Genomic DNA, 23,561 nt, shown 5'->3' with positions numbered 1-23,561 from the left:
TAAAGTAAATTGGAAGAACCCTGGGGATATCTATATTGGGGTGCTCTATATGTGTGCATTTGGATAGAAGCCACATTGGTTTCTTTTTCTGCTCCCCATCTCAATCCTATATTAGTACATAAGTTAGCACATCCTGGTGCAGAAAATCTTGAAGCAGAATAGCATTATTACCTGAACCTCTTCCAATAGCCAAAGCCAGTGAAACCACACATTCTGTACACATTTTGGAATATTAGCTCTTTCACTTCCGACTCATAGTTTGTTTATAACAAGCAGAAGGAGAAAAATTATTACTCTCAGATTGCTATCATGCTTGACACCATCAGGCTTTTTAAAGGTTGTAAGTGAATAAATTGAGCTTTTGTGTAGGCGTGTTTCTTTTTTTAAGTTGTTTGATATGAGGGTAAAAACTTAATTGCAGGAGATTCTATAGAAAACAGATTCTCTCTGGAATCTTTTTAAGAGTGATTTTCTCATCTTTTGAGCGACAGTATTGAAGAGTACAAAAATCACATGGAGATTTTCTTTTCGACCTTCTTGATTAATTTCCTTCCATTGTGTGTTGACCTCCATGTTCAAATTAGAAATTTCTATGGCTGATTACAAGGGCATTAATGCTGTTGCTATTCCAGATTCCTTTGAGACTTAGAATTGCAGAACTTGGTGATATGTTTATAATGAGAAAGGACCTTGGTACTTAACATGACCCGGTGGTTCAGCATTCTGTTGTGGGCTCAGCTGTGGAGTGACCGACCTTTGAATTCTGCTTCTTTAAGGATATCTGTGTTCAGTAACCTTCCAGTCAACATCTGTATGTGAGATTTGACCATATGGCCCCTCCTAAAGATCGCAATGAAATACGTAGTACTTCCAAGGAACAGCAGAAGAATTAGAAAATGACCACATCTCAAAAGGTTTTTCTTGTTGTAGACTTTTTTGGGAGGAGTGCCTTTTACATTTTTCTTGTGTGAGCATGGAGTCCTTATTACTGATCTACGTAGAGACAGACCAAGTGAGGTAGATGACAGTGAACTTGACGTTGTCATTGAGAGGACAGAACTCAAGGGGTCAAGGTATCTTTTGTTTTGCTTGTAGTTTTGAGGCTTCAAACTACAGTCTATGCTTCTGACTATAACAAAAATTTGACTCATGTGACACTGCCAGTTTTGACCTATGGAGGTATTTCATTTGGTTCTACCTAATTTTATATTATTCCATGGGTGTTAGACCTGAACATTTTGATGCTAAGATGCTCTATTTGTGCAGTGACTAGGAAATGACTGTCCTGTAGTTAGTCGCTCAGTCGTGTCTGACTCTTTTCGACCCCAAGAACTATAGCCTGCCAGACTCCTCTGTCCATGGGATTCTCCAGGCAGGAATACTGGAGTGGGTGTCATGCCCTCCTCCAGGGGATTTTCCCAACAAAGGGATCAAACCCAGGTCTCCCACATAGCTGCCAGATTATTTTTACCATCTGAGCCACCAGGGAAGCCCATGAAGTGCCTGCCAGGGTTCAAATTGCCTGGGTTTGATTTCTAGCCCAACAGCATCAGCTGTGTAATATTGAGAAGGTTACTTAACCTCTCCCAGCCTTGGTTTTTTCTGAAAGATGTGTCCCTCTGAGGATGAAATGAGATGATGTTGTAAAGTCCTTACATAGTACATATAACATTGTAAAGCACTTAATAATAGTAGTGCTACTGAGCATTTGTTGAACTCATATTTAATATTCTTTTTCATGTAATATAATACCTTGTTAATATCAATAAATATTTCTAAAACTTGTTTTATATATTATATAAATGTTACATATTATATAGCTTTACTGTTTAGAATAATAGGTTAGCATCTATTAGATCATGTATATCCTGTAACTTGACCAGAGCAGTCTTCATGGAAAACTTTCCTCCTTTCAGGATGAATGGTTGTGGGGTTGGTTGCGTGTTGGCTTGGAAGTGCTTACAGAGAGGAAATATTGGTCAGTCACTGAGTACATCCTTCTTTGGTGTTTTCCCTTTAACAGAAAGTCTGTTACTGATCTGAGTTCCTTTCTGTAGGAAAGTTCACTTTAGACAGCGACATTGAGCTTGAGTTTTTATTTTGATGATAGAGAATTGAAAAGTGGCATTCTCAGAAGGTATGGTGGGTTCTTTCCAGTGTTATATGAAGTGAGGTTTGACACAGACCTTAAAGCGGAATTATTTGCCTTCATTGCTCTGTCTTTAAAGTACCTCCTGCCTTCTGCAGATGTATAAGAATATTTTGTCTGGATTGGGTAGTTAGGTATAACAGCATTTGGAATGTTGAATTAAGCCTTTTTTTTTTTTTAAGCCATATGATATGTTGCAAGACCTCCTGATGGAGAATCTTAATGATAATAAGCGTTAAGTGAAGAGGAAGGGTTAAGGTTCAAGTCAGTTAAATAGAAATAGGTTGGTAAATGGTTCAGAGAAGTGGTTTTCAAATTTACTCATTCAGTTGTTCCTTAGGACCCATGTCATCCTTTTAAAGGGAAGTCAGAACAAGAGAACCCTACAAGTTCCCCACATTTTTCGTTATAAAAACTCCCAAGCCTAATTAATCTGATGTTCGTGGCTGCAAGACTGAAGTGCCACAGGGAGGTTATAGATGAGAGAATGGAGAGCTCACTGCTCTGGGCTTCTGCAGCTCACGGATGTGGTGAGTGAAGGAGGTGGCTTTCACCTTTCTATCCCACTGACTTGTTAATAATCCCCCACAACTGTCTTTATCCCCAGCCCCTTGCAGGGACAGAGTTTCGCTGACTGAACTGATGAGAACTGATTCTCTCTGTGGACAAGCCACAGGGACTGAACTGAGCATGCTCAGCTTCTCCCAGTCCTCTCATCCCCGAGTGGGACTTCCTCCGCCAAGAAGAGAAATCAAGGGGGACTGAGAGAGGCTGCGAGTGTCACCCTTGGGAAGATTCCCCTACAGAGGGAAACACCAGGCAAGAGGAATGAAGGTTCCCACCTTGTCCAGCAAATATTTGTTTCTCTAAATACTAAGCAGTATGTTAGATGCCAGAGCAGTTCATTAAACTCTGTACCTCTGGACTCTGTAACCCTTAAGATTTAAATGTGTTGATCCTGGATTATAAACCAATCCCCTCTCCCCCACAGACCAAACTGAAACAGTTCAGAAACTTCAGATACTCCCTGTTTCAGGTACTGATAAAAATTCAAAGTAACTCCCCTAAGAAACGTGTAGAAGCGACCCAGATCTGTTCTGATAGCCCAGTCATCTTGCAGAGTGTTTTTGTTGAGGCAGCATCAGCGAGGTGGGAGGAGGAATGTCAACTGACAGTCCTTCCTGAGCTCCGGAGAGGTCATGAGATTCCTGTCCGAGGGGCCACCTGTGTGAAACTCATCGACAGTGACAACTCTCTGCTCGTGTCCCAAGGTTAGTCTGATTGGAAGGCTCAAAACTCTGAGGAAAGCCTTCTTTGTTGTTCCCAGACTGGTGTTGTATTATGTCGGTCATTTTTACATAATTTTAGATTGCTTGCCATATTCTATATAAACCGCTTTTAGGAAAATTTAGCTTGGTTGTGGTAGTCTATATTGGGAACCGTCCCTCCTCAGTATTAAATGAGTCTAGGACAACAGGCAACACCCACCCCATTACAAGACTTTTTATGAAGCAAACATCTATTTTTGCTTTGTGCAGACTCCACTGTATGAAGGGCTGAAAATAACCAAATGCTCAGAAACCAGTTGTGATGCAAAGATGACTGTAGGGGGAACCGTGTTGTTCGCTGCCCTGGTTATGACTGACGAGTATAGGTCAGAAATTGTGCCCTACGACCAGTTTTGCTAGGTCATTCGGAGGTTTTTTCCTGGTGTTGGAGGGACCTGCAGTTTTCCCTGTGGACCTGAAATGTCATCTTGCCCACATAAACTGTTAGGGAAGCTGAAAATAATTTAGACAGGCAGGCTTTTTTTTTTTTTTTTTTTTGATTGCCAAAAAGAAATAATTTAGTATTTGAGTCTTGAAGATTTTTTGAGTTTTTTTTAAGGACTTAAAGAGAAATGGAAATAAACAGACCACAGGTTAGTGTAATCAAGGACAGGGTTGTTAATGCCTTTTCTGATCTTCACCACATTTCCTAAAGCTGACACTGTTTCTTTTTTTAATTTTTATTGGACTACAGCTGATTTACAGTGTTGTGTTAGTTTCAGCGGACTTTCAGATGTAGATGATGCCGTTTCTTAAGCTCTGCCACGTGCGAGGCTTGCAGACTCCACTGCGCTCTTACTGGGCTGAGTCGTATCCCCTAGGAGTGTGTTTGCCAGTGTTCTCAAACCAGCATCAGAAATCAAGCTTTGCACATAGAGGATATACGCTTCTGATTTTTTATCAAGAAGGCAAATTCCCTCTCCCCCTAGCAAATATGCAAGCTTTCAGATCCAGCAAGCCAAAGGGAACAGCTGGTTATTTTAATGCCTCCAGGCTGTTCCTGCCCCGTCTAGAGCACAATTCTCTACCCCCCCCCCCCCCCCCCCGCCCCGGCTCACCCCACTCCCACAGTCTGAGTATTTGCAGGGGGAGCCAAGATGGTCCACTTCTCTGGGTGCTGTGGAGAATGGCTACTTGCCAGCTCCGTGTCCCCCCTGCCAGCAGAGGTGCCTTTAGAGATGGATGGAGACTTGGGCGCCTCTCTGTAGCATTGTTTTTTGTTTTTAATTTTTTTAATTGAAACATAGTTGAGTTACAGTGTTGTATTAGTTTCAGGTATATAGCAAAGTAAATCAGTAATACATATACATATATCCACTCTTTTTTTTTTTTTAGATTCTTTTCCCATATAGGCCATTATAGAGTATTGAGTAGAGTTCCCTGTGCTATACAGTACATCCTTATTAGATACCTATTTTATATATAGTAGTGTGTATATGTGAGTCCCAATCCGTTTCTCCCCCCGCCACCTGGTAGCATGTGTTATCTCCAAACTTCAAGGAAAAGAAAAAGATCCCAGTTGATAAATGATTGGTCCGGTTGCATTAGAAGGAAGTGACCACAGAGGACTCACATTCTGGATTTCAAGGGACTAGATTGGACATGGCATTTTCTCTGAGTCTCTTAACCTTTTCATGACTGTGAAAGTTCCTTACCATCTGTTGGATTTTCATGTGAGATGATGAGCTTTCAGAAACGTAAAGGACTCGAGGAAAGTGAAAGCAATACTAGACATTCTGGAAAAATTTATGGAATGGGTCCTCCTGCCCGAGCTGTGCATGCTTTAGGGTGGCTGCCTCCTCCACTGTTAAGAAGTCCATCCGTGAACTTCGGGCCGGTCACCTGAAAAGCTGCAGAAGACAGTGGCAAAGTGTAAATCACAACCCTAAGGAGAATTGTTTTTACCCTCAGCCCTTATTTGAGCAAACGCTGTCTCCAATATTTATTTAAAATTCATCTTTGGCATGTAAAAGACTCATGGTATTAGGGGGGAAAGAAAAGATTTTATAAAAAATCAAGCCATTTCTCCTATAAAGGAGATGTGCTAAGACAGGAAATTGGATTTGGAACTTCTTTGGAAGCAAAGAAAATGCAGTTAAATAATTGTTTAAACACAGGTAGTCTCATAAGTACTTTCACTGGGGAAAAAAAAAAGAAAATTCACCAGATAACCTTATCTACAGTAATGTCTAATTATGTCAAATTTTGCAATAAAGCTGTTCACATATGACATAGAACAAAAAGTTAGGATTTGAATTACACCAAAGACTTGTTCGGTTTGAGTTACTTGTTTCACAAGAGGACGTTCAGCTGCTCAGCAAGTTTGAAATTTCTGAAAGTGGCAGGGGCTGGGATCAGCGCATTTACGGGCCTCTCCTTGGCAAAGGATTCTTCCCTCTGTGGTTTCTCTGCATTTTCTCTCTGCATTTGCAATCCGTGCTGTAGGATCGGATCCTCACATTTCTGTCATCCAACTGGCTAGTTTGAGGAAAGATACAGCTTTAGCCTGCACTTCCTTGGCTTTTCGCTTTCACTTGCCTTATTTGGTAAAGCTGTGGGCTTCGTTGTTCCTGGAAAGGGCTGTTTCACCAGTTTCCAGGACCATTTCCCACTTGCATCTAGTTCAGAGCTGGGAAACAGAGCTTGCCTGCCGCTCTGGGGTGTCTGTTCAGAGCTGGGGCAAATGCAAGGTTGGCGTGTCCTTAAGAATCCTCAGTGTATACAGGGCTGGTGGTGATAGATCCCTCACTAGTGAGATGTTTGTACGTAATGTATATAGTGCAGCGTAAACTTCCCTTTGAAAGTGGAACTCCGGAAAGGTGCTGGCTTTTTAGCTTTGTCCAGAGCCTGGGATGGGCATGCCCTTCTAGTTTGCCCCTGTATCTTGTCATCTAGATGACCTTTCCCCCAATTGTTATTTCCGGTTCTGCTTTCTTCCAGCGCTTTTGGGGCTTTTTCCTATCCCTTTTAAGGATAGATGATTTTGCTCACCCGAGAGTGCCACATCCCAGGTTTTAACAGAGCTCATGGCTTAATATTATCTAAGTACCTCTTTTCATGTTATTTTAAAGGGAAACTTACTCTTATCATGGTGGTGGTGTATGAAGTCACGTTCTTACCACCCCCTACCTCAACACCTTCCTTCTGACAACACATCTTTCTCTTGTTTCTAAGTAGTATTGTTTTTAAAAGTAATTAACCTAACTTTTAGAGAGATGAGAAGGTGTGGCTTGGTTCTTGGAGCTTAAGTTTGTTTTGTGTTTTAGCCTAAAAAGGAAGTTTGTGGACCCCTAGTCCTCTGAATGATAGTTACAGTGTTTCTGATAAAAGATGAGGATGGAGGGGGGGGGGAGAGGAAGTAAGGTTGCTGTAAGCTTAATCCTTTGCTCTTTGCCAAAAGAACCCTTGATTTTTGTTACTGAGGGTTTTTTGTTTTTTTCAGTAGAAGGAAGCCGAATTCATTAAAACTTTGGAGGGAGGGGGCAAAGGAAATTTTTTTTTTTAAACCTCCTAGAATGCGGAGGCTGCCCCTTAGTGGGAGAAGCAGCAAAACTCCTGAACTGAGCTCACTTTCATTTTCAAGAACCTGTTGGTGCAGCATTTTTTCATCTTTGCTGCAGAAAGGCAGGCTTCTCTTCCTCCTCAGCCTGCAGTTAATTTGGGGGGCATGTGGGAAAGTAAGGGATACTCACAGCCTAGGGCATCCCAGAAGGCTAGTGGAGAAGCACATATGTGCCATCTAGACCTTTACTGGGACAGAAAGCCAGAGGGAGGGAACAATAAGGGCAGCCTCTGAATGTTAATCACCAGAGTTAAAACTGACCTGACCTCGGTCAGAGCATTGCTCACCTACTACCCAAACGAGTTAGAGGCACACAGGTATCCCTTACCCTCCACACGGATGAATTCTGGGCTTTTCTTTGACCGGACACTTGTTTTGTTATTTATTAATTTTTGACTGTGCTGGGTCTTCCTTGATACTTGTGGACTTTCTCTAATTGCTGTGCATGGGTTTTTCATTGTGGTGGTGGTTCTGTCGTTTAGTCATGTCTGACTCTTTGCAACCCCATGGACTGCAGCACGCCAGACTTCCCTGTCCTACACCATCTCCTGGAGTTTCCTCAAACTCATGTCCATTGAGTCGGTGATGCCATCTAACAACCTCTGTCGCCCCCTTCTCCTCCTGCCCTCGATCTTTGCCAGCATCATGGGCTTTTCCAATGGGTCGGCTCATTGCGGTGGCTTCTCTTTTTGCAGAGCATGGGCTCTAGGGCATGCGGGCTTCAGTAGCTGTGGCATGTGTGCTCTGGAGCAGAGAGTCAGTAGTTGGGGCACATGGGCTTAGTTGCTCTATGGCATGTGGGATCTCTCTGGACCAGTGATGGAGCCCACATCTCCTGCATTGGCAGGCTTATTCTTTACCACTGAGCCACCAGGGAAGCTCCGATCCTGCATTTCCAACAAGAGCCCAGGTGATGCTGAAGCTACTGGTTCGCAGTCTTTGTTTTGAGTAAGCGGTGCGGAGACCAGTGCATCTTGAGTCTGCTTCCTTTCTTTTTCAGATTAATTGAGTTGTATCTCATTGTGGCCAAAATGTGTGGCATCCAACAGCCTACTGGAGGTAATTGCTCCTGGGATAAATCTGAGAAAACAGGGAGCCAAAGGGAAGGATACTGAAAAAGAAACTGCCTTAGTTGGGAAGGGACTCGAGAAAAGGGCAGGTATTCTTAATTAGAAGCTTAGTATCTAATCTTTGTCACTGAAGTCTGCACATCAAGCTGCCTGGAGTCTTCTTGAAGACAGTTTCTAGCTGCAGAGGTTTTTTAACACCTCTCATCTAACTCTGTTAAATAGCCTGCTGGGATCCAAAATAGAAGCTGTGTAGGGAGAAGCTCCCTAAGCATGCCTCAGCTGCCAGGCATGCTCTGTATTGACTTTTTTCCCCTTGATATGAAATCAGTCATGTCTCAAAGCCCTCTAAGACATTTGGTTCGGTCTGATATCTAATGTTGACTCCTGTTGAGCAGCCCCATCCAGTGATCCCTAGCCCTGACTGCCAGCAGAATCATTTAAGAGCTTTCCATCCTGTATGGAATAGATAACTACAGTTGCTCCATAAACACCTAAGATACTGATGCAAAGCCTTGTCTCCTTCTCTTTATTCCCTTCCTGACCCTAGCTCTTATCGGATGGTACAGATTTTTTCCTCTGTGTTTTCTCACATATGTGTGTATCTTTCTTAAGTCTATTATTGAGTGTGTATTTTAATATTAACACTGGGTTTTTCTTTCTGTTTTGGCCATCTTGCGTAGCATGTCGGATCTTAGTTCCCTGCCCAGGGATTGAACCCACACCCCCTGCATTGGAACCAGGGAGTCTTCACCACTGAACCACCAGGGAAGTCCCTACAGTGGGTTTTTAAATCTCTATTTAGAGCAATAGTGAAGTCCTGGCTTTGCACATACCCTATTCGCCAGCTATTATTCACTTGATGGTTGCTGTTCAAGAGATCTGAGTGGGAAAGAATAGCTCGATGCCTCATTCAACCTCTTACGGAAAAAAAAAAAAAATCAAGAATCTGTGGGGATTATTTGCCTAGCTGTATCTTCCAGGTCTCCCTATATCTCCCTCTTTCTCATCATCTTAGTCTGGTCCAGGCCTCCGTATTTGACCCTCGTCTCTTCTCTCCCTGTGTTCATTCTCTCAATGATCTCGCACAGTCCTGCGAGGTTAAATAGGCTGACCAGTAACAAAATGTTTCTCCATCCCCCATGTACCTCCCAAGGGCTGAATATATAACTCCAACTTTCATAGTGACTCTTCTGTTTGATTGGCTCTCAGAAGCATCTGAAACTTTCAATCTGTCTCCAACAGCAGGTTCTTCCTGCCCCAAACCTGCCCCAACCCTGGTCTTCCCCAGCTCCCTGAACTGGTGACCCTTCTTGCTCAGACCACATCATCACACTGCCTGATTGCTCTCTGCCCTCCCACATCACATCTTAGCAGCAGAGATCTTGCTCTGCTTCTCTCATATTCCACTCCTGCCTGCTTCCCACCACCTAGCCTACAGCTTCCGTCATCTGTTACTTGCACTGGTGTTTCTCAGACTTTTCCACGGATGTTAATAGCAAGAAATAAATTTTCTCTTGTAACCTAGGGAACATATTCCTATATGTCTGCATGTCTGACTGAAGCAAAAAGTTCACACCATCACACTTAAATTTACTGTTTGCAGTGTACCCTGAAAATTCCTTTTCTTTTCTTTCATGAAAAATAAGGTAATTGAGACCCACTGATTTGATTTCATGACCGAGTTTCAGTTATGACCCACAGTTTGAAAAACACTGGTCTGGATCCTTGCGGTTGGAGGTGATGTGCAGAGCCAGCGACCTTGGCATTTACCAGGAGCTCTTCAGTAATAACCATTTCAGCCCCTCTGCAGGCCCGCCGGGTCATACTCTGCATTGAAGGGGGTCCCAGGTGACTCACCAGTCCTTGAAGTTTGAATGGTACAGTCTAGAATGACTGCTCTGGTCTTCCAGTAGCTCTCTTTCTTCGAAGCCTTGCCCCCTGCCATCCTCTCCACTGTGCATGGGGCTGGAGTGGTCCGTAGAAAACTCTTTGGGGTCAAGTATTGCCCCTGCTTACCGGGCTTCTCAACTCACTTAAAATAGAATCCTACAGGATGCTCCATCAAGCCAGGTTCTCAACCTTGCCTGGAGGCAAGATAGCCTGGAGAAATCAAAAAAGGACAACAAAAAACCCCTTAGTGCCTGGGAAGCATCACAGAAGAGCTGGATCAGAATACCTGCACATGTAACCAGGACTGAGAACTGCTATCTGATGCGATCCAGTTCCTGCCTACGTGCGGCCCCCCGGCTCATTCAGCTCTGACCATACTGGCTGTCTTACATTTCTGTGCACACAGTGAGCTCGTTTCTGCCCCACAGCCTTTGTCCTGGAATTTGTGTCTCTTTCCTCTGTCCTGCAGGACTCACACTCCCTTCCATCATGTGTCCCTCATGCATAGATGTCACTACCCCAGAGAGACCTCCCTGACCTTCCTGTCTGATGACCTTGATCCCTTTAGCTGCCTCACCTCTCTGCATGCTTTATTCTTCTTCATAGCAGTTGTTATTCCTCATACTATGTTTTCCATTGTTTTCTGACTTGTTCACTCTTTTCCCTCTCTAAAATTTAAGCTATGTGAGGAGAGAGACCTTATCTGTCATGGTCATCACTGTGTCTCTCATACCTAGAACAGTGTCTGGCCCAAAGGAGATGCTGAATCAACGTTTGTGAATGAATGAGAGGAGAGAAAGTGGATGATGGTGTCATGGTTTTTTTTGACTTTTCACCACTGAATCTGCCTTTGCTGGTTTAAGACCATGAAGCAAGACGAGTGCCTCTTTTTTGTGACTTTGGTCCTCTCCATGTGTTCCCCCCCCCCCCCCCGCCAACATCACCATATCGATCAGTTGACTCTCCATGTATTTTGATTCAGGATGCTGTTTCTTTGATTCTTTCTAAAAAGTGTAATGAAGAAAATGAATGAATGGCAGGATAACCTAATTATTTCCTTCAAGTGACTTGACTATGTTCAAATCAGCAGATCTTTGCCTTGAATTGGTTTTGCTTTTGAGGGGAATGTTTGGAAGAGCTTTTCATTCAACCTGAGCATTTAATTTTTTTTAAGAAAAGCTTATGATGGAATAACAGAAACCTATAGCACTTACTCTGGCTTGGGTTTGGTGGCGAGATATTTATTTAAATGATGGTTCTTTCGACTTGAGTTTTTAAAATCCTCATTTGGAACAGTGTCAGTTTAATAGATCTGACATAACTCTGTTACATAATCAGACTTTTTAAAGATGCAAATTGAAAAGGCATTGCAGTTAGGGTTTAGAACTTCTTTTATGTTACATACTTTGAGGATTGGTCTTCCTGCTTTTGATCTCTTACCCTTGATCCCTCCTTCAGTAGGTTAATTCAGAGCTGGGGCTCTAAAGAGTTTTCAGCTAAAAACAGAACACAGTGAGAATCATGTCTTTGTCTAATAATGATAAAATTTGAGTTGAGGTCAGGGGACTGTATGATTCTTATGTAAACATGGCTGGTGCCTCCCTGTCCTACCTGGAAATGACGGTCAGGTGTAGGAGTCAGTCTGTGTACTTAGGTTGACCGTCCTGTCTTTATGTTATATATTTAATCATTCTTGGTCTCTTTTATGCATTTTGTATTTTCATCTCAACACATTGGTAATTCATTGTACCTTAAGTGTTTGCATCAAATTTTGCTCACTACTTATAAAACATAAAGCCTTCTGTCTACAGTGAGATGCGTTTCTGGCGATTTAAAAGTGGTGACTCTTGCTTTCCTTTCGTGGCCTTTATATGAATCATAATCCTTTAGGATCAGGACAACCGGAAGTCCCACTTGTGTAGGGATTTGTTGGCTGATGTAAACCAGCTGGAGCCCAGCGGCTGAAATGATGGTGTGTCTTCAGGGACTGTACTCACTGCTTTCCCCATACTTTGTCTCTGCTTCCTGGTGGCTTGGCCCCAGGCCCAGGCAGCCTTTTCCTTTGTGGTGTCCGAACTGTGACGTGCAGCTCTGGATTTGCAGGCTTGTCTCAGCTGGGCCTGGGGAAGGAAGATATCTCTCCCCATTTTCTCCAACTGGTTAAATCCCGCCCACTCAGAGGCCCGCACTCCTAGCCCTGTGACCAGGGTAGACCATCCCCTCTTTGACCAGAGGCCCATCTTCAGATCAGCGAGGTTGAGTGAGTGCCACCCAAGCACTGTTTTCTGGTGTGTCTGGGGGGCTGGTTCCCCTTGGAAATGAATCACGTCGTCGGAAGAGTCGGGGAATGGGCTTAGCTGTGCCTGCTGTGAACCACTGACTTCTCTGGTGTCATCGTTGGAAAGTGACCCATGGTCTGAGAGCGTAGGACATGCTATGTGTGCTGGGGTGAGAGCTTGCTCAAAGCCAGGAGACCTCGACTCTTGTGACCCTTGCTCTGGTACTTGGCACCTGTCTGACAGTATATGTCATTGATGCTTTAGCCGTAGCCTCCGCAGGTGGATTTCGTTTGCATGTTTGTGAACTGAGACACATCATTTCCCTTCTCTGAGTAAGTGTTACTCTTATTTATAAATGAGAGGCTGAAATAAGGTCACTCTTCACTCTCAAGCTTTACGTCATTTAGGCTCCTCCCTCCAGCTTCAGAGAAGGAATGTGAGAGTCCAGGTGAGTGACCCGAGCCAGTGGCAGAGTCTGCTTTCATTCAATACTTGATCTAAGAGCTGAGATTAGGAAGAAGTGAACACAGCACTGAGGCGAATGATGACAGATTTTTTTGCCTAATAGCCTTGAATTGGATTCAGCATCATAAATCAAATAATTCTGCTTAAAGTTCTGATGCTACTTCCTTGGGAGAGCATAAAAATGAGTACGATGGCCATGCTTCCTTCCGTTCAGGCATAGAGAATACTGTAGGAGAGAGGGTGACTTTTCTATCGTAGTTCTATTAGAAGGCGTGAGAAAATAAATACACCTTTGTGTTTATATGAACAGGCTTGTGTAATATTTCAGAAGTACAGGGAGGGATAAATTGGGAGCTTGGAGTTGACATATACACACTACTGTATATAAAATAGATAACTAATAAGGACCTGCCGTATAGCACAGGGAACTACTTAATACTCATCGTGACCTGTATGGGAATAGAATCTAAAAAAGAGTGGATGTATGTATAACTTGATTCACTTTGCTGTACACAGAAACTAACACAGCATTGTAAATCAGCTCTAAATTAATTTAAAAATTACACCAGGGGAGCCCAGAACACACAGCACATATGAGATGTGTTATTAACGATGCACAGGATGAGGTGGGAGGTGAAACTGGAAATGTGGCTTGAGGCCCCATCACTGTGGGTGCTGGTTTCAGGCATTCAGATATTTGCTCTTGGTCTCTGAAAATAGCTGGTTGAGAGAGCTATGGTCAGCAAGTGTTTCAGAAGGCCACGCTGCAGGGTGCGGTGGAGACTGGAGCTGTATTGGCTACCAGCAGAGTCCCCAATGCAGAAGATGGGACTGAAAACCAAGGCAGAAAAAGCCCTGGAGGTGGGGTGTCCGAAGGTGGAAGATACATGCGCTAGGACCTCCTTCCTGGCTTTGGGAGATGTGAGGGAGAGAGAGATGTTGAAATCATTTAAATATTCTTTCCTGATTGACCAGGAGAAGGTGGTAGAGCTGTGATTGAAGGCAGACGGTGAGGAGAAGAAACAGATTCCGGGTGGTGAGAGGGGCAGGGTGTGGTCTCTCACACTGGTTTCTGTCACCGTGGCCATGAGGCTGATGTCAGCTGCCCATATCCTTGAAGGAGGCAGATGAGGTGGGAGCAAAGGTGGAGAAAAATACCAGGCACATGCATTCTGGTCTGAAGTTCAGGAGAGCTCTTTGACCCGGAGATGGACGTGTGGATGTCTTCAGCCAAGACTCTGCACCGCTCAGGATTAGGTCTGGCTGTTACAGAGCAGAAACACAAGTCACAGATGGATGCTATGGTGGCCTGTGTCCCCTGGGGTCCCCACGTGCTCCTCCTCGGTTTTGTGGGCATTTGCCTCCTACAGCTCAAGCCCCCAGTTTATCATGGGAGGACTGTCTTAAGGCTGCAGGAGCCACTTTGCTGTAGGACATGGAAAGCTCAGAGTATCTGAGAGTCTCTGCGGTTTCCCACCCTCATCAGGGACTGACTGATCCAGAAGAATGAAGATCTAGCAACCCAGCCTCAGGACAGGAAAGCAGGAGGTATTGTTCATACCCCAGGGTTCCTCATAGAATCTGGGTGAAGCCATCCTCTGTAGAACTGGGCTTAAGAGTGCTCTCGGATGCTTTTCTCTCTTTCCCGTCTTGCATCCCCCACTTCATTATGGGTTTATTTTGGGAGCATTTCCTTAATAAATCATTTGTATATGAATCCTTGTCCCAGTATCTCCTTCTCAGGGACCCAGTCCAAGGTAGGGGCTAATCTTTTTTTAAAAAAACATTTTTTTTTTTTTGTATTGGGGTATAGCCGATTAGCAATGTTGTAATAGTTTTAGGTGAACAGCAAAGGGACTCAGCAATACATATACATGTATCCATTCTCCCCCAAACTCAGTAGGGGTTCATCTTTATTTCAGGTAAATGAAGTCCAGATAAAGATGTTCCAGGTCTGATGTGGTAGTCATGTGGTTAATGAGAACCAGGCCACTTGTGTCTTTTTACTCTCCCGTCCCTAGTATGTGCCTGTCCTCAGATTATCACTTTATCATAAGATGGCTACTCTTGCTCCAGCCATCACATTGACATTCCAGGAAATGGGAGATAGGAAAGAACAAAAGGATGCACCTACCCTCTAATTGAGCCTTGTTTAAAACCCTCAGTCAAACACCCCTCCCTAAGACCATCTCACTGGGAGTCTGGGAAATGTCTGGGTGTGGTATTGTGTGTTTGTTTGAATCTGGGTCTATTGCCATCCCAATGATAAAGCATTCTGTTAGTGAGAAGAAGGGAGAGTGGTTATTGAGTAAGCAGCAAACAGTCTCTGCTGCAGAAATTAAATTAAAAACTGAGCTTGTAGACGGTATTGCCTAGGTGAGGAGGCTTAATGTACAGAGAGGTTAGGTGTTTGGGCTCTGGATTTAGACCTGGCTGATAGACCCTTCCCCTGCTCTCATGGTTACATGATGTATAACTTGAGCCAGTTGCTAAGCCTCAGTTTCCTCTTCTGAAAAAATGAGGATGGTGATAATAAGGCAGTGTAGCTAAAAAGAGGGTTGTGAGATGTTCTTAAAGTAGATACTGTATATGAAATGTTTCACATAGTACCTGGTATGTATTAGTTATTTGGGGCCAGCATATGTGGGAAGCAGGGACCTCAACTTAGAAATGTTTTTAAGAGGGAAGAAGGGGGTGGTGGTGAAGAGGCCTAAAGAGGAGCAATGAGACAGAGAGAGGGGGCTTGGAAATGGCAAGTGAGTAAACACTTCCAGGGGAGGATGAGGGAAGGTGTCAGATGAGGCCTAGACTGGGGAGGATGAGATCTGAAAAGTTAGTTGACTTTAGCCTCTAGGTCACTGATGATCTTTGGGAGAATTTTAGAAACATGGCTGGGGCAAAATGTTCTTTTGAAATAGAAGGGCAGGTATGACCCTCATTTCGCCAATGGTCAGTGTGTGTTTTTCTTTGGAATTTGCTTAAGCACACCCTGCCCTGCCATCCCCCCACCCCAGTGATTACGTTGAAACCAGAAATTAAATCCAGATCCCCTGCTTATGAGAGCCTCGCTAGCATGCCAGTTTAATCACTTAAATTGGCACTGATATCTGTATCTTGCTTGTAGGTAAGTCTCTACAGTAAAACTCCTTTATAAGCCAAGAGATGAGAACAATGTTCTTTAGGGTTTCTTGTGAAGAGTCTACCTTTGTGGTTGAAAACCAAGTTCATAAACAAATAGATAAAATCTTTGTGTGAGTTTTCATTCCTGCTTTTTTTTTTTTTCATTTTTTTTTTTCATTCCTGCTTTAAGGTATTGCTTTTAATAATGTTTATAACTGCCCTATGTCATCATCTTTGATTACAAATCTCAGACTTAGTAGTCAAGTGAAATGATACTCTCTTATTTGTGTTAAGTGGTGTTTGTACTCTGCTGATCTCATTTTTATAGGTGGCAGAGATGGAACATGGGGTTTGTTTATGTTCAGGGGAGTTTAGTCACTGGTCACAGATGGGTTTTCAGTTCTCCAAAGCAGGCCCTTAGCCTGCTGAAGGTGTGAAGTGTCGCCTTTCCGGTTTTGGGTTCTGTGGGTTAAATGACTGCCTCTTTGCTAGAATCCTTTTAATTTTGAAAGATGGAAATCTCTCTCCTCCTTACAGTTTCAGCTTCTTATGGTCAGAACTCCTCATTAGCTGCTGGGTCTTTCCACAGTCACCTTTCATTTGCGTACCTTGTCAGGGTTTAAACCCAGGAACTACTCCATGCTTATTACACAGGACGAGACAGAAGTCACTCAGTGGGGAAATGGGAATGTGCTTGAAATTGACATTAAAGCAGCTTGACTCCACAGTGTTTCTCTGGGTCAGTGAAAAGCATGTCACTTTTAGAGGCTGGTATTCTCAGTGTGCCGATGTGTCATCAGGGGTTTGCACTTAGTTTATTGTATTTAGTAAGCCTGAGGGATGCCTGTAGAGCACTATGTGCGTAAATGAGCTCAGAGACGATGAGGGCAGATGAAGAAGTAGGAGTACGTCCTGTCTGAAGGGATCTTCTCACTCACCTCCAGCCACTTGTTGCCATGCAGAAATAGGAGCCTGCGTTGCCAATTCTTGATTTTGTTTGTCTTTTAATAAAAAGCTGGTGAGGAGGATTTTTATGTGGAATTGCCTCCTTTTAAAATTGTGGCAATTAATAGGAGTGTTTGAAACACTGAGCCAGCCAGAGAGAACATGGTCCATGAGCCGGATTTGGCCTGAAGTCCACCAGCTGGCGACTTTGGCTTAGGATAATGCTCTTAAGTGAAGCTACTCTTGGTTCAGCAGATGCGTTCTTAAGTCAGAGCAGTGAGCAGGGTCTTCTGGGGTGGCGAGTGGGGGGTATGTAGGTGATGAGATGTCACTTGACCCTGTGGAGCTCACAGTGCAGTAGATCAGTGAGGCAATAATCCTGGGTTGTACCTGAGAAGCGTTGTGAGAGAGAGTGGGCAGGTGTTTCACGGGATTTCCAGGTTGGCGAGATGACTTCCGGCTGGCATCACCAAGGAAAAGGGGCATTTGAGTTCTGTCGGGATGGACCAAGGAGCTGTTCTAGGTACTGAGGAGCACAAGGAATGGGGCGGACGTGAGACCAAGCTGTATTCAGGTCCATAACTGGGTTTGGCTAGAGGTCAGTTCATGATTAATTTTTACCTGGGGGTTCTGATGTGTTCTGATATGGGATCCTGCTTAACTGTGCTCATTGCAGGCTGCTCCTCCTTGCCCAGCAGGCCATTCCTTGCCGTGTGGTTAGACTCCAAAGTACACAGAGTCACAGTGGTCATCTCCCTTGTGTTAATCCCTGTGTTTGGTTTTGCAAACATCTGCAGAGACCCACGCATTGGGAGGCTGATGGTGTTAGTTGACTTTCAGATTGAAAGCACAGTCTCCATAAACCATCTTGGAGCTCACTGGTCATGTGTTCCTGTGACTGATTCCCGCTGAATCTTCTTTTACTTTTATTTATATGAAAAATCACTTGTATTTATTTTTAAACTTTGTAGTTTATATTGGAATATAACTGATTAGCAATGTCATAATAGTTTCAAGTGAACAACAAAGCAACTCAGCCATGTGTATATATATATATATGCATGGATACATATATACATGTATCCATTCTCACCCAAACTCCCCTCCCAACCAGGCTGTCACATAACATTGAGCAGAGTTCCCTGTGCTATGCAGTAGGACCTTGTCAGTTACGCATTTTAGATACAGCACCATGTACGTGTCTATCCCAAACTCTCTAACTAACCCTTCCCCTCATCCTTCCCACCTGCAAATGTAAGTTCGTTGTCTAAGTCTGTGAGTCTGTTTTGTTTTGTACGTAACTTCACTTGTATCATTTCTTTCTAGATTCTGCATATAAGGGATGTCATATGCTATTTCTCCTTCTCTGACTGACTTCACTCAACATGACACTCTCTGTGTCCATCCATGTTGCTGCGAATGGCATTATTTCATTCTTTCTAATGGCTGAGTAGTATTGCATTGTATATATGTACCACATCTTCTTCATCCATTCCTCTCTTGATGTACATTTAGGTTGCCTCCATGTCTTAGCTAGTGAACATTGGGAATCTTTTTATTAGTGAGGCAAATAGCACGACCTTTCAGCACCTGTCCTAGGTCTACATGACTGTGTACAGCCCTGGATAGCAAGGAGTGCTAAGCTTAAATTCTCCCGGTTCAGAGGTGTCCCTTTCTTCTCACCCCTGGTTTCAGGGAAGCAAACTCTTTCGACTGCCACCTGTCATGGCCCTTATTCTGCACACTTCCTATGGATGTTAAATCCTCTTAAAAAGGTCGTGTGATTCTTGAGGGCAGCAGAGAGGTTTTCTCCCTACTTGGTCTGTGGGTCTGTTTCAGGAAAACTCAGTTGGACCAGAGGATTAAAAAAAAATAAAGGTGGAAAAGTTTTAGGAAACACAGTTGTGGTCTGCCTTTCAAGATGTTCACAAAACATGGGAGTAGAGTGAAGGCTCTGTCATGTCTTAATAAAGAAATAGTTTTAACTTTGTCCAAATGAAGTTTTCCAAAAGAATGTCTCAGTCCAGCTGTGGATTTGGAGTGTCTCAGTTCAGGAGTGATCTCACATACGGTCCTTAACTTCCCTGAACCTCACTTTCCTCTGGAAACATTGTCAAGTAACCGAGTGTCCTGGTACCCTCTCTGGCTGTATCTCTTTCACTGTGTCTCCTACAGAGCGGCTTCTAAAACTAAAGGTAGTATTCAGGTGTCATCTAATTAGTGCACAGGATCGAGTTTCTCCCCCCAGCCACCATGTTTGGTGTTATGTAATGCTGATGCATTCAGCTCATATCCCTATGTTGCTGGTATCTTACTTAGTGAATTAGGGTTTGTTCCCCAACACACAGAGCTTTACACCTGAATCCGTGTTGAGGTGTGATGAGGTTTGTTTTGTCTCTTCCTCTGGCCTGTTGAAGCCTGTTTGCTTTCACCAGTGTTCTTAAGATCACTCCAAGCCTCATGTCATCTACAGCTTCAGTATGAAGGAAAAATCTATTTTTGGAGAAGTCTGTTGAAGCGAGGCGAGCTCTCATTTGGAGAATAATACTGGTGATGTGTACAGGGAATTTTCTAGGTGTAAACATTTCATCGTGACTGCACCCCTCAGATGTGGATCCTTGATGATTATTTTACACCCATTTTACAGGTGGGGATATGGGCTCTTAGGTCGAGTAAGTCACCTGAAGTCCCAGAGGAAGGAGGATTTAGAGCTGGTGCTGAACCCAAAGTCTGTGTTCGCAGCGTCTCTGTCCACACTTGCAAAGCAGCAACCTGTGGGCTGACTCCTGCTCTCACTGGTTTTTGTTTAACCTGCATGATGTTTTAAAAATTGAGTTTGGGGTTCGTAGATGCAAACGATTATATATAGAGTGGATAAGCAACAAGATCCTACTGTGTAGCACAGGGACTATAGTCAATATCCTATGATAAACCATAATGGAGAAGAATATGAAAAATAATGTGTGTGTGTGTGTGTTGAATCACTTTGTTTGTACAGTAGAAATTAACACAGCATTGTAAATCAGCTATACTTCAATAAAATAAATTTTAGGAAAGAAAAAAAATGAATTAGTTGGTTCACCCTGAAAACAAATTGCATGCTTTACATAAAAACACAAAATTCTGGTTTTGGGGGAAAATTGAGAAGATCCAACCAGTTTTAATGAGTATTCTCAGGTGGCAAAATGGTCAGAAACTGGCAGTTTTTTTGTGAGGGGGAAAGCATTCCACAGTTTACTAACATGCCTTCTTTTCCTGTGGTCCTCACCTTCTTAAAATATCTTAAGTGGTTCCTGCAGGCTGTTGGGGTTGTGATGCCATACTTCTGCGGTCAAGGAAAGTAATGAAAATTTTCAATTGCAAGTTGAAAATGCAATGGAAATGAAAATTACTGAATGAAAATAATTGACTGAAGCCCTCACCCACCCAGACAGTGGTGGCCGTACAAAAGAGTATTTTACAATACAACTTTTTTTTACAGTGGCAAGCCCTCGGGGCCAGGGCGTCACTTCCCTGGCACTGGTATGAGTCAGATATCCTCTGCCCTGAGTTGATCTTGGGCTTGGGTGTCAGATTGGCATGTCAGCATGCACTGTTGTGAGCTGGTGGATATAGTTTTTGGGTTACTGTTGTTTTCTTAAATTGCTTTATTGAGGCATAATTGGCAGAAAATAAACTCCACATTTTAAAAATGTATAATTTGCTAAGTTTGGACACATGTGTATACCCATGAAACCATCACTAAACTAAGATATTAACCACCCCTAAAAGTCTCATCCTGCCCCTTTTTAATCCCTATTCCCTCCTTCTTTACCCCACCCTGACTGCTACCCATGGGAACTCTGCTTCATCACTGTAGATTAGTGTGCATTTCCAAGAATTTTGTGTTTAAATGACATCATACATCATGTACTCTTGTCCAACTTCTTTTCATAACACCACACCTATCTTAAGATTGATTCATGTTGTGGTTCTATCAAAAGTCAGGTCTTTTTTTTTTTTTTTCCCACTGCTAAGCACAGTCCCATCACATACCCCAGTTTATCCATTTAAAGCAGATTTTTGGACATCATGACCCCAGTTTCTGCCCACTCATCATGCTCCCTCATAGATTGGGATTGGCATCCAGGATTTCTGAGGTCTTACATAATTCTGTGATTCTAAGGAGAAGCCAGCCTTACGGGTGGCCTTGTTGGGGGAATGTGCAGATGGGCTCTTTGAAGGTCGACAGGCTGGAGCTCAGAAAGAACGCCTTCTCTACCGACCTTCCTGTTTTGTGTTTTTTTTTGAGAAGGGCTGAAATAGCTTCAATTTTTGGCTTCTAAATTGAGAACACTTTCCTGGCATTTGTCAACTATATGTTGCCTGTGTAAAATGATAGTCTGTGGCTGTTTGAAAATTGTAGTGTGGAGATTATGGTGTGAAGGTTGGTATTCTGGGTATATAAAGTTAATGGTGGTGGACACATTTCTTGGAAAAAGGTCAAGATAATAATCAAAAGAGCTAGCTTCTGTCACCCTAAGACTGTTGTGCTCACCAAGGATGAGTTCAACAGAATCTCAGTAGCCATCACAACAAAGGAATGGAGAAATAAAAATGGGAGTCCCACTTAATTTCTTGGTTGGATAGTGCAGCTCATGAAACCACATCATAATTTTGTGGCCTTTGGAGAAATTCATTCAGTGTTACAAGCTGCGTTTATTCCTGGAAGAGAACTTCATCAAAGCTAACTTCGCCAAGTATGTTGTCATATCCATTGTTAAAAAAGTTATTGACAGTAAAGAAAAGTAGCCTGGGAATCTAATCTCATACTGCCTTATATGTCAGCGAGACCCATTCTGAAGGCCTTCCTTCTTCTCCCTGTATTTGAAAAGTTGGGTTTTTCAGACCCAGTATTTCAGCTCACATTCTTATATACTAAAGTGCAGTATAGCTGGTGTGTATATAGGTGTGAGTGTGTGTGTGTGTGTGTGTGTGTGTGTGTGTGTGTGTGTGTATGTACTCAGTCATGTTCAACTCTTTGTGACCCAATGGACTATAGCCTGCCCAGGCTCCTCTGTCCATGCAATTTTCCAGGCTGCAGTGGGTTGCCATTTCCTGCTCTAGGGGATCTTCCTGACCCAGGGATTGAACCTGCATCTCCTGAAGCCTATATATGTGTGTGTGTGTGTTTGTTTAACTTTCAGAGAAATGATGCTAATTTTAAATTTTCAAATGTCTTTAATTGTATTTTTAGACTTTCTTGGTGTTTCTAGAACTTTTTTGTTTTTTAATAAATATATTTTTCTTCTCTTTTATTGGTGGTAGTTGAGTGTGGGAAGTGTTAGGTAGGCATTAATTTCCTGTTAGAAATAAAGGAGAAGGAAACCCATGACTGGTGTAAGTCAGTTAATTTTCAATATAGTTACCAAGACCAAAGGAATAAATGATCTTTTCAGCAAGTAGTAATGAAACAACTGGGTTCCCAGATACACAGGAATGAAATTGGACCCTTACCTCACACCATACACAAAAGTTAATACAAAATGAATCAAAGATCTAAATATAAGAGCTGAAACTATGAACTTCCTAGAAGAAAACATAGGTGTAAATCTTCACAAACTTGGATTAGGCAGAAGTTACTTGATGCAATACCAAAAGTATAAGCAGCAAAATGAAGAATAGGTAAACTGGATGTCATCAAACTTAAAACTTTCAAAGGACATTATGAAGAAAGCGAGGAGACATATCACAGAAAGGGAGAGAGTGTTTGCAAATCATTTTTCTGTTAAGGACTAGTATCTAGGAACTCTTAAAATTCCACAATTAAAAAAAACCCTCTTATAACTACATAGCAACAAATCCAGTTTGAAAATGGACAAAGGATTTGAATAGAAATTTCTCTAAAGAAAATATACAAATGGCCAATTAACACATGGAAAGGTGCTCATATCATCAGTCATTAGAGAAGTGCAAATGGAAATCACTAGTATGACTAAAGTAAAAAAAAGGTGGACAGTAGTAATAAGTGTTGGAGAGGATGAGGAGAAACTGGGACCCTCATACAGCTGAGACTGAAAATCACACAACCATTTTGTGAAATAGTTTGGCAGTTCCTCAAAAGGTTGAATATAGTTACCATAATAGCCAGCATTCCACTCCTAAAAACATGCCCAAGAGAAGTTAAAAAAAAACTTGCATAAAAACTTATAACTGAATGTTTCTAGCAACATTATTCATGATAGCTAAAAAGTAGGAACTGCTCAAATGTCCATCAACTGAATGGATAAACAAAATGTGATATAGCCACATAGTGGGCTATTATTCAACCATAAAAAGGTTGACTTTACCAACAAAGGTCCATCTAGTCAAGGTTATGGTTTTTCCAGTAGTCATGTACGGATGTGAGAGTTGGACTATAAAGAAAGCTGAGTGCCAAAGAATTGATGCTTTTGAATTGTGGTGCTGGAGAAGACTCTTGAGAGTCCCTTGGACTGCAAGGAGATCCAACCAGTCCATCCTAAGGAAATCAGTCCTAGGTGTTCATTGGAAGGACTGATGCTGAAGCTGAAACTCCAATACTTTGGCCACCTCATGCGAAGAATGGACTCATTTGAAAAGACCCTGATGCTGGGAAAGATTGAAGGTGGGAGGAGAAGGGGACGACAGAGGATGAGATGGTTGGATGGCATCACTGATGCGATGGACATGAGTTTGAGTAGGCTCTGGGAGTTGGTGATGGACAGGGAAGCCTGGAGTGCTGCAGTCCATGGG

General features: G+C 42.8%; 1 protein-coding gene and 1 long non-coding RNA gene across 8 annotated transcripts in view; both read left to right on the top strand.

Annotated features, from left to right (window-relative positions):
- Positions 1-23,561, top strand: part of ITPR1 (inositol 1,4,5-trisphosphate receptor type 1) — a 345,839-nt gene that overhangs the window by 86,390 nt on the left and 235,888 nt on the right. The window lies entirely within an intron of this gene.
- Positions 17,215-21,447, top strand: LOC122682601. The gene is made up of 3 exons (XR_006337434.1): positions 17,215-17,228; positions 18,609-18,612; positions 19,644-21,447. It is a non-coding gene; the product is annotated as an uncharacterized LOC122682601 (long non-coding RNA).

Source organism: Cervus elaphus, chromosome 24 (genome assembly GCF_910594005.1).
Source record: "Cervus elaphus chromosome 24, mCerEla1.1, whole genome shotgun sequence".
In the NCBI taxonomy this organism is placed as follows: Eukaryota; Metazoa; Chordata; class Mammalia; order Artiodactyla; family Cervidae; genus Cervus; species Cervus elaphus.
The sequence above is the reverse complement of the archived record's forward strand: the minus strand, read 5'-3'. Positions and strand labels throughout refer to the sequence as shown.